Source organism: Helianthus annuus, chromosome 11, assembly GCF_002127325.2.
Source record: "Helianthus annuus cultivar XRQ/B chromosome 11, HanXRQr2.0-SUNRISE, whole genome shotgun sequence".
In the NCBI taxonomy this organism is placed as follows: domain Eukaryota; kingdom Viridiplantae; phylum Streptophyta; class Magnoliopsida; order Asterales; family Asteraceae; genus Helianthus; species Helianthus annuus.
This window is the reverse complement of record NC_035443.2, coordinates 76,182,405-76,192,936: the sequence shown is the minus strand read 5'-3', so window position 1 is coordinate 76,192,936 and position 10,532 is coordinate 76,182,405.

Here is a 10,532-nt window from a genome sequence, read left to right as displayed (position 1 = left end):
AAATAATAAATTTAATACATGTTCGTCGCGTGTCGCGACAGATCCTCAAGTGTCGCGACGGCTCTCGCGTGTCGCGCAGGATCTAAGTGATCCTGTCGCGTGGCGCGAGGGATAACGTTTTCTAGCAGGTTTAGGTTGCTGACCTGCATTTCCTGCCAGCTCCGGATTTTACCAATTCTAACTTCAATTGGTAATAATTTTCGATCCGTAGGTCCGTTTTAGGTGATTCTTTTTCCTATACGTCTGTAAATTCAATACCGACGTTCCTCTGATGATTGTCATACCGAAAATTTTGGTTTACGGACCGGACGACTAAAAATCACAATGCATTTATTCGACCCACTCTAACTACACCCATTTTACTATTGTTTCACTAGTAAGCCTATGGCGCCTTATACCCATCGTCCGGGACTCATCATCACCCACATTTCCTTACCAATCCCATGGTTTAATGCTCTTGTGAATGTTATCGCCATGGCTAACTATTTAAACACTTATACTACAATTTACACTATTATTCGACCCGTTGGCTCATCTTATGGAATCCTCCAATATGATGACTACCAAACGGTTTCTTGCTAACTCTAATCCTATGAATTTAAGTAACGATCATGGTCGCTATAATCAACGCAAATTTTATTTATAATCAACGCAAATTTTATTTTACAATGCGACTATACATAATTTAACAACAATTCACTTAATGTAACGAGTTAAGTTACATACCTTTAGAGCACGCCCTTCAAACACAAATCGCCACCGACTTGTCCACTCGACGTTCCGGTATCTTTTCCTATAGAGTTCAATCATGACGCGGTTAGAACTCTTTTCAATCATATATCGCATAATTCGCCCAAACATCACAATTATGCATTTTTAACTTTAAATTTCAGTTTCGAGCCTTCTTTGAGGCATTTCAACAAACACTTAAAGGGCGGGATTTTATATCTTTTATATTCTAGTTCATGGCTTGTCACTTAGCCTCGATTAACATTAATTGAGTTATCATATATAGAATTAAACATCAATTTTTTCAGAATTCAGTTTCTATGAATCAAATTACACTAGAATAGCCTTCTAAACCCTTGTGTTCATCAACTTCTCACATAACCCATGAATCACCTTCAATGTGTTCATGAAATTTTCAGAAATTAGATATGATTTCACTTATTATTGTCTAGGGTTTACTCCTAGACACTATATCATCCTTAATCTATTCATTTAACAATCATGCATCAACAGATGTCAATTTCCCTAGAATCATGAGAATTTCAAGTAGAGATTTCTTATCAAATTTTACATACCTTATGACCCCCTTGCAATGGAGATCACTAATCTTAGCTCGGATTTCGTTTTGGATCAGATTTGAACCTTCAATTTAGGAGTTTTGTGGAAGTTAGGGTTTTGAAGAACCCTGGTCGCCCCCCCCCCTTCTTGTCTGGTTCGATCTTAGCACACACAAGTGTGTTTGAGTTTTAATTTTCTTGTTTTATCAATATTAGTTTCAAATTAAACACTTTTGGCCCCTCAACTTTCGTTTTTATTTTGTTTTAACTCCTTAACTACTCATAAATCATCATATAACTAGGTTAGTGTCATTCCCAGTTAGTTTGTTTCACTTATTTATTTAGAACATATTTGTAATATAAGAATTTGTATTTCGGGGTGTTATAGATTCTCTCGCTAGGTAGTTGTTTACTAGTGCTTCTTCAGAAACTATAGGCTCCCAACTCTTAATTCCAATTGGGTGCGAGTTCACTTATTCCTTCCGTTAACAACTGAACCACGTATATTCTAGAAATGGTGGAAGTTATGATGTAACCGAAGAGTGCAGAGTAGATAAGCTGTTAGTGGCAATTAGTCCTTGGTTAGAGGTGATTGTGAAATTCGTGCGTGGAATTCGAACGAAGTAGTGCTGAGATGACGTTGAATATACATCATAGGAAACAATGATGTTGTGTAAAGAGGTACCTGATAACATTAGCCGGGTGTATGATATGGCTATCCTATTCCTGTTCCCGATAACATTATGACTATGAAAATCCTCATTCTATATTTTGTGCAATACATATCCGAAAATGAATGTGACTTTGATCTCACTGTTAGTATTGAGTATGTGAAACAAAGTAATGTCGAAGAAATTCAAGCGGGCATATAAATGATGGTGAATTTTATCGCCATTACCAACTCGAATTCTTACCATTGTATTCTAATCCTAGTTCATCGACTGTTCGACATTTGGCGTCGAGGTAATCTAGTACATTAACAATTCTATGAGTCGGTCCTATCATCATTGTGTTATGATGGATGTAAACTCCTGTGTTATAACTCCAAGTGAGAGTCAATCTTGGTTGATATATGACAATATTATGCCCTTGATTCTGTAAACATTTGGTGTAAGATCTTTTGGGCATATCAATTCCTTGGTAGTATCCCGATATGATTACTTTTTTGGTCCTCTTGTTAACAAATTGCCAATATCCGTTTGATTCATTGATTGGCATCGAACATACGACGACACTTCTAAATCGTCAATTATATAATCCTGTGAAATTTAACCAAACTTGATCTGATTCCAGGATTGAAGTAATAGAGCCTTAATACATACATCTCTTTTGATTATTGTGCTTATATACTACGTCAGTTTCATTAGCCGACTTTCAAGCTATTTTACTGTTTTAATTGGGGTGAAATGCATGTTACATATGTACATACTTGCACATACATACATGTTGTGATGTGAATTATCTGAGTTATACTAACACACGAAAAGTCCCCACAAACACGACTGAACAACTATACGCCGGTGGATGTGTGAATAGTACTATTGGTCTGACAACCAATTGAGGTGGCATGAAAGCCATGGGTTCTACTGCAATTGCAAATGTCCATGCACCCTTTGTGAGCATGCTATGTGGTGAATTTTTTCATAGGAAACAATGATGTTGTGTAAAGAGGTACCTGATAACATTAATCGGGTGTATGATATGGCTATCCTATTCCAGTTCGCGATAACATTATGTCTATGAAAATCCTCGTTTTATATTTTGTGCGCTACCTATCCGAAAATGAATGTGACATTGATGCTCACTGTTAGTATTGAGTATGTGAAACAAAGTAATGTTGAAGAAATTCAAAGTAGTGTTAGACACAACTACTTGGGGTAGAAAAGTGCTGAGGTGTCGGATGTAGGACACGGCACCTGTGAACAGTCAAGGTTTCACTTGTAGGCTCAGTATAATATTCAATCAAATGTGCAAAACAATATGTTCAGACTTATTTCTGGAATAAACAAAAATAGTGAAACTCGCAAACTATTTGTAGTTGACCTTTTCCAAACTTAACGTGCTTTTCAGGTGACTTGAGACTTGTGTGATACTTGTTTGTTGTTACAATAACTGCTCTACAACTGAATACATGTATAGAAGCATATGGATTAGAAGATTAACGTGATCTGCAAGAACGTACTGTGACCGCATACTTGTAGTATGGAATCAACAACGTAAATTGATGTACCTTTGGAATACAATATAGTATCTTTGTAAATAGCGTGTCTGTGCCATGTGTCTGTTGCTCCCGCGTGCGCTTCCGTTGTGATTCCAGATGTGACAATCTGTCATAGGATGAGGAGGCAAATGTGGGAGTGTTGGCCTATGGAATTATATGATGTGGATTGAGATGGTGTAAAAGTACATGGTAGGTGTTGTAGTAGGCTGTGGTGTTATTGATAAAGACTTGGTCAAGTTGGGTGGAGTTAATGTGTACTTCACAAGGGGCGTGAGTGTAGTTGGTGGTGTAGGTTTGCTTGTGGGGGAAGGTATTAAGAAAATGGTTATAAGAAACGTGACATGCTGTGAAGTGTAAATTTGACATATAGCAAAGGTATCAATGATGATTAGGAGCCTAATCAACAAAGGAACCCAAAGGTGAGAAGAGGCGAGTAATCAAGGTTGTAATGCAACATGAGTTATATGGAAAGAGGAGTGACAAGTGTAAGGGAGGGATTGGTACACCATACAATTGAGCATCTTTTTATTTTCGTTTTAGCATAGTATTGTTATATAAAAAAATAGAAATTTTTTTTGTAAGTTTGTTGAAATGAATGTATTTTTGTCAAATGGTGCTTAAGATTTCAATATGGTGTTTAATCTATGCCCATATGTTCTAACTTATGTTAATATAGTGTTTTAAGTATTTCAAATCCTCCATATGTTCTAGACTTCTAAGAGGAGCAAAACCATTTCCTTTTAGGCTTTACAGTAGTCAAATCCTCCACGACAATGTCATCATTGTAGGATCGGGTTACCGACCGAATGAGTCGTTCAGAAGAGTTCTAGACCAAATCAGAGGCGGAATCCATTGATTTATCGTCATTGCAGCTAGATTTACACTTAGAAGTAGATTAAATGTCGATTAAATTGATTACAAGACGTTTACAGGTCGTTCAACATTTCGGCAGCACTTCGACTCCGGAATCACAAAGTTACAAATGAAGACCCGGACTCACCTATTTATAGAAAATGCCAGACCGCATGAACCAGCTAAGCCAGCCCGCACGGTGTGGGCCAGACGGTACGAGCTGGTTCATCCAGCTCGTGTGACCTGGTCTGCACTTTCTAAATTCCTATCTTCTAGTATATTGAGCTCCGGTCTACACAATCTATTACATGACTCGATACAAGACGAAGTCAACAGACATATGCACTAACAAAGTCCCCCTTGGATGATGACGAGTCTTCAAGTGTCGAGTCTTGGACTTCAGTCTTGATCAGTCTTTTCTCGTGCTCCAAAATATCATTCTCTGTTAGCATCTTGTCATCAATCTCTCTCTTACTCTTTCAGAATCGCAACCTAACTCTTCAAATTCTCTTGATCAGATCTCTTGATTCCTTAAGCTCATCAGCATCAACAACATCATCTTCTACAGCATCTTGATCAGTTCCAGAAACGTAAACTGGCTCTCACAGCTTCACACTCCCCCTGGAATGCAACTGGGATCACAGTCTAGAATCTTCTATCTACAGCTTTTAGAATCAAGAACCTGGCTCAAATTGAACTCTGGCTCCTATCCGATGTTCTTACCTGCACGAGCTCTACCCAAAACATAAGATTTCTCATTTACAACAATTTTAGAAACTACTTGAAACATTCTCAAATCAACATGATCTCTCATTTATGATCTCTGCTTAACCACTTGTATTCGTAACACTCAAATTTGGTTTCAAATTAATGAACCATTTAATCATTTCAAAATCATTTCCCATTTCAAACAAACTCTCCCAACCCTGTTGTCGTTTATCATGTTTAGCACTTGGAATTTTGAAAAACAGCTTTCGAAACATCAGTTGCCGAAAATAATATGAAATAAAATCTTTTTGAATTTTCAAAATTTTATGCTAAAACATACTGAAAATCTTTTTGGATTTTGGGAAATAAACTATATACAGACATCTTTTTGTGAGTTTGTGTAAGAGGATCATATCAGTTTTTTGAGACTTATCACTAACACCGTTGATCTTGATTTAACTTTAAGTCTTAAACAAATTCACTTCTGATTGTCAGTATAGTTGTCCACTTAAACTTCTACACAAGTTTCAATTGATTCAAGATACAAGATCAATTGTATTAGAACTGACTTATTAGCTTGTCCCACCACAGAATATACTCCCGTATCAAGATTCCCTGGATTTCATCTTTCAGGTGAATATAGCTAACGGATATCTGTAAAGGGTTTAATATGAAGCGCGAGACCCTGAGAGCTCAGGTTAGTACCACCGCACAGACAAAGAGATGAGGGCTCGGCTTAGGTGGTGTTCCTTTAGGAATCTTTTACTGCAATTGTAGTATCTTTCGATAGTATTCAATTTTATGCAGTTATTGGGAGATCAAATGCAATGAAGCATTGATAGGAAAGTGTTATGCGGGTTCAAGGCTATTGCTCCTGCAAAATCAGATGGACCGGCATAATACCCCAAATATCCGTTCTCTATAAAGACCTAGTATCTCAGAATCCGACAATCTCTCAAACGAAATTTCGGAGTACTAAGTCCATATATCCGAGAGATATTACCCACTAGGATAAGTAGTGTATCATTATGTTTATATCTCGAATTCAATCTACTAGTCGTGCGAAGTCTACTCGCACATCATCAGTGAGACTCGTTTAAAAACATTTTGACTTTCCATTTCTTTAGCATGTTGTGATAGTCCACTGATGTACTATCATTTCCTCTTTTTCACAACAAAACTCATTTTTAATTTCTCAATGTTTTTTTATCATGTTTTTGGATTTTTCAAATTTTCAAAATTTCTAAATTTTTTACTCCCCCTAAAATCAAAAATATGTTTTAATTTTTTATTTTCAAGGAAAATTTGAAAATGTAAACAATCAACTATACAAAGTAAAATGACAAACTGATGTGAATTGCTTCAATTTGCCATCCACTTGGCGTAAACAATCAGAACTCCCCCTGTCAAAAAAACTATTTTCCCATTTTGATTTAAAAACACTTAAGTTTGTTTTAATCAAATGGTTTTTCCGGAAAATTAGTTTTGTTGTTGATCAAAAATCATGGGGTTTCATCACATTGTTTTCCAGAAATACGAAGTCATTCATTTCATTCATTTTTTTATTTCTAAGAAAGATGTCGATTCATGCTCCACGATTACCAACATTGGGAGCTCCGGCAAGTCAGGATTTTCAAGCAAAGAATACAGACACCCAAGCCTGACCAGCTTTGGGTGTAACCGGTTCAATTTCACTCGGTCTTTGAGCATTCCTTTTTGATTCATAGAATTCTTTTACCCCTTTGGCCCTTCCATCAACCATCTTACCAAAGATGTGTTTCACTTTGCCATTATACGCTTTTTCCACATCAAATTCTTTCTTTTCAGAATAGAATTGATTCGAAATCTCTACTTTTCCAACTTTTTGTTTTAAATTTTCAGTCCGCAATGGTGGAAATTTTCAGTCCGCAATGGTGGCTCCTCTGACTTTGACGAGTTAGATTCATCGCCAGATTTAACATCTGATTTTTTAACAACCCACGTCTGATTGTTAAGATTCACATTTCTTTTGTAAAAACGTCTTGAACTCTCACCAACTTCAAATGTAGAATTTTTAAACACTTTGAATTTGTCCGTTGGTGGTTCATTTTCGTCAACAATTTTTTCTTTAACTTTATAAAGAACTTCCTATTTTATGTTGGTTGCCATTGGACAGTTCCAGACGATGTGACCAACTTCTTTGCATCTATAGCAAGTTCTTGTTTCCTTTTTGGTTCCAAACACAGTCTTCTCAAACTTTTGTTTTTCAGCAAGAAACTCCTTGTTAGACTATTTCCAGAAAGCTTTTTCCTTTTCTTCTTCTGAAGAAGCACCTGAAACAAATACTGTATTTGTTTTAGAACTTTTATCATTATTATTATTATCGACATCAAAACCCACACCCTTCTTTTTGAAGTTGTTTTTGTGATTCGGTCTCTTATGATGACCAGAACCAAAACCCTTCTTTTTTGTTTAATCTTTGCTGAACTCTCGAAGTATATTTAGGTTTTGAAAAACCAATTTTATTTTGTATTTCTGAAATTTTGACTTCTATTAGTTTGAAAATCTTTTTAATATTTTCAGTTTTCACATTTTTATGGGAAATTCTTTATCAAAATATAATTTGTCGGAATCATTCAAAGTATATGCAACTTTGACTGTTTCTTCATTCAAATTAATTTTTGATAACAAAAATTCTTTATTGTAAACCCTTTTGACCGATGGTTTCGAACTGTCAACTGATGAACTTGAACTCTCAGATTCAGACTTTGACTCTGACTCCTCATCCTTATCCAACACCTGATCGACCACTTTCTTTATTAACTCAGACTCATGATCAGTGTCAGAGGATGCGAATGTGACGTCAATGTTGTCTGGTAACTCATCAGTTGTTTCAGACTTTAACCTTATATTGACTGCCTTTTTGACTTGTTCCGAATTTGGTTTTCTAGGAGAATAACCTTCCCAGATCGGAGGTGGACACTTGTTATAATTTGCACTTTGTTTCTTAACAGTATCCGTATCTTCCGACTTCTTATCTTGAAAGGCTTCAAAACCTGCTACTGTCGGATAGATTCTATCAATCAAGTAATCGGAACTTGAGTAACTCATTAGCAATCATCTGATTCTTTCATTCTCAATCTTTTCAGTCTCTAATTCTTGCTTCAACTTTGCACACTCATCAATATAGTGATTGATGGCCTTCTGCTTAGACATCATCACTGCATTCATCATTGTCAAAGCATCTTCCCTTTCTGAGTTTGTCTTTTCCAACTGATTAACCGTTATGTTCAACACATCATACGATTCTTTTACATACTTAACATCAAACAACAATTTTTCTTTCAACTTATCTAGCTCACTAAACTTTTTGTCCTTCTCTTCACAATGTTTGCATGGTTCCAAACATTTAAGACAAGGTTTTATGATCTCTACAATCTTTTCAATCTCAACAATCTTCTCAATTTCAACAATCTTCTCAATAACTTTAACTTCTTCACTCTATTCATTCTTCACGTCCTCCTGAACAACATTCTCACATTTTACCTCTTTCTTATCTTTTGCTGCTCGTTTCTCCTTTAGTTTCTCCAATTTATCTGCAAAATAAAATTTGAAACTTTCAGGAGATAAATGAGTTTTACCAATGTTTATTTGTTAAATTTCTTCATCATCATCACTGCTATCATTTGGTGATTGATCAAAGACATGTGACTTTTCTGAACTATCTTCTGAAGAGACAGACTCTCCATCTTGACTTTTCTCATCATTTGCAAACACATCCATCCATTCTTTCATCAACTCTGGCTCTTGAATGATCTGTGCAACAAATGCTCTAAACTTTGAGTTACTTTCAGCTGGAATATATTTGTCCCAGCTAAATCCCTCTGGAAATCTTTCATCGTCTTGATCTGGAGGCATAGTAATACAATCTTTCTTCTTTCCATCTTCAATCGGAATAGTACGGGATCATGACGGTTGTTGAGCTACCTGATGATATATTGCTTTCCGATAATATTCATTGTTCCCGAAAGGATTCTGAGCTCCACCTGCTTCTCGGTTGGTACATTCCCTCTTGAAATGTCCTTTTTCCCTGCACCGAAAACAAGTAACTTTTGACTTATCAAAACCTAAAGTAGAAACATTAGCATCACGTAAGTCATCTCTTCCGGTAATCTGCTTAAATTTCTCAGCTCTCCTCAAGACGCTCGCTAAACACCACTTAATAACCATTAGCTCCATTTCCTCAGCATCAATCTGATCGTAATCCTCTTTTGTTAACATAGGATTTCCGATCCTTCCCGTAACCAAACTCTCATATGATTCTAAACGGTAACTAGTAATGCCATATGACCTTTAGCGACTTCTTCAGAGAAATTCTGACCGTTCTGAAGATGCAACGCGATGTTGCATTGTAGCACATGACCATTACCATTGTTTGAGCTTTGAGACTGATAATTTGAAGTTGAAACATTAGGATTAACACTCGGATATGAAGAAAATCCATTATTGTTGATTGAACTTTGATTGAGTGATTCGGATGAGTTTTCTGCGCTGAAAGCGGTTTGGATCTTTGGACTAGCTTTAACATTTTGAACATTACCTTTGAAATACATCTTGATATCTTGTTGACTACTTGAATTGTTCATTCTAGCGATCTTTTGTTGTTCAAGATCTTGTCCTTCAAGTTTTTCAATGAATTGAGCAATTGACAATCTATCATACTCTCCGGTATTCTTCAAAATCATAAGATATGTACCCCATTCATTTTGAGGTAAAGCACTGGCTAATTTTTCAACCCATTCCTCTCGATCTTTATTGATATCCAACCGGGTCATTGAACGCACTAAATGACAATATCTCTCATAAGAGTCTTTGTAGTTTCACCTGGCAAACTTGAAAACAATTCAAATTCTTTCTTTAATAATGATTTTTTGTTCTTGATCATCTCCGTACTTCCTTCGAATTTTGTGCAAAGTGCTTCCCAAATCGAACGTGCACTACCATCATGTTGAAGTAATACGAAAATGTCTTCTTTCACAGCTTGTTGTAGTAAACTGATCATCATTTTTTCTGCCTTGTACATGTCTCTCTCTTTTTCCGGAAACTCAGAAATAATTTTTATAACTCCCATATCAGAACGAGGTCGAACATAAGTACAAACCCAAGACATTAGATGATTTGCTTGAACCCAGTTTTCGAACCATTCTTGACAACTGTAATATTCTTCAATGCTCATCAACTTTGGGGGTTTTTGTAACGTTCCCGTTTCATTTTCCATATTTACATTCTGAGCAACTGAACTTGAAGTAGCCGAGGTGGTACTGAACGCGTTGTAAAATTCGTTTTCCATGTTTCGGTTTCGAAAGTTCATAAAAACAGATTGTTCAAACGAGCTGAGTTTTCAAACGATCTGGTAATTCACATGATCTGAGAGCAGTTCATGCGGTCTGAAGTTTAAACGGTCTGGTAAGATTTAATTCATACGA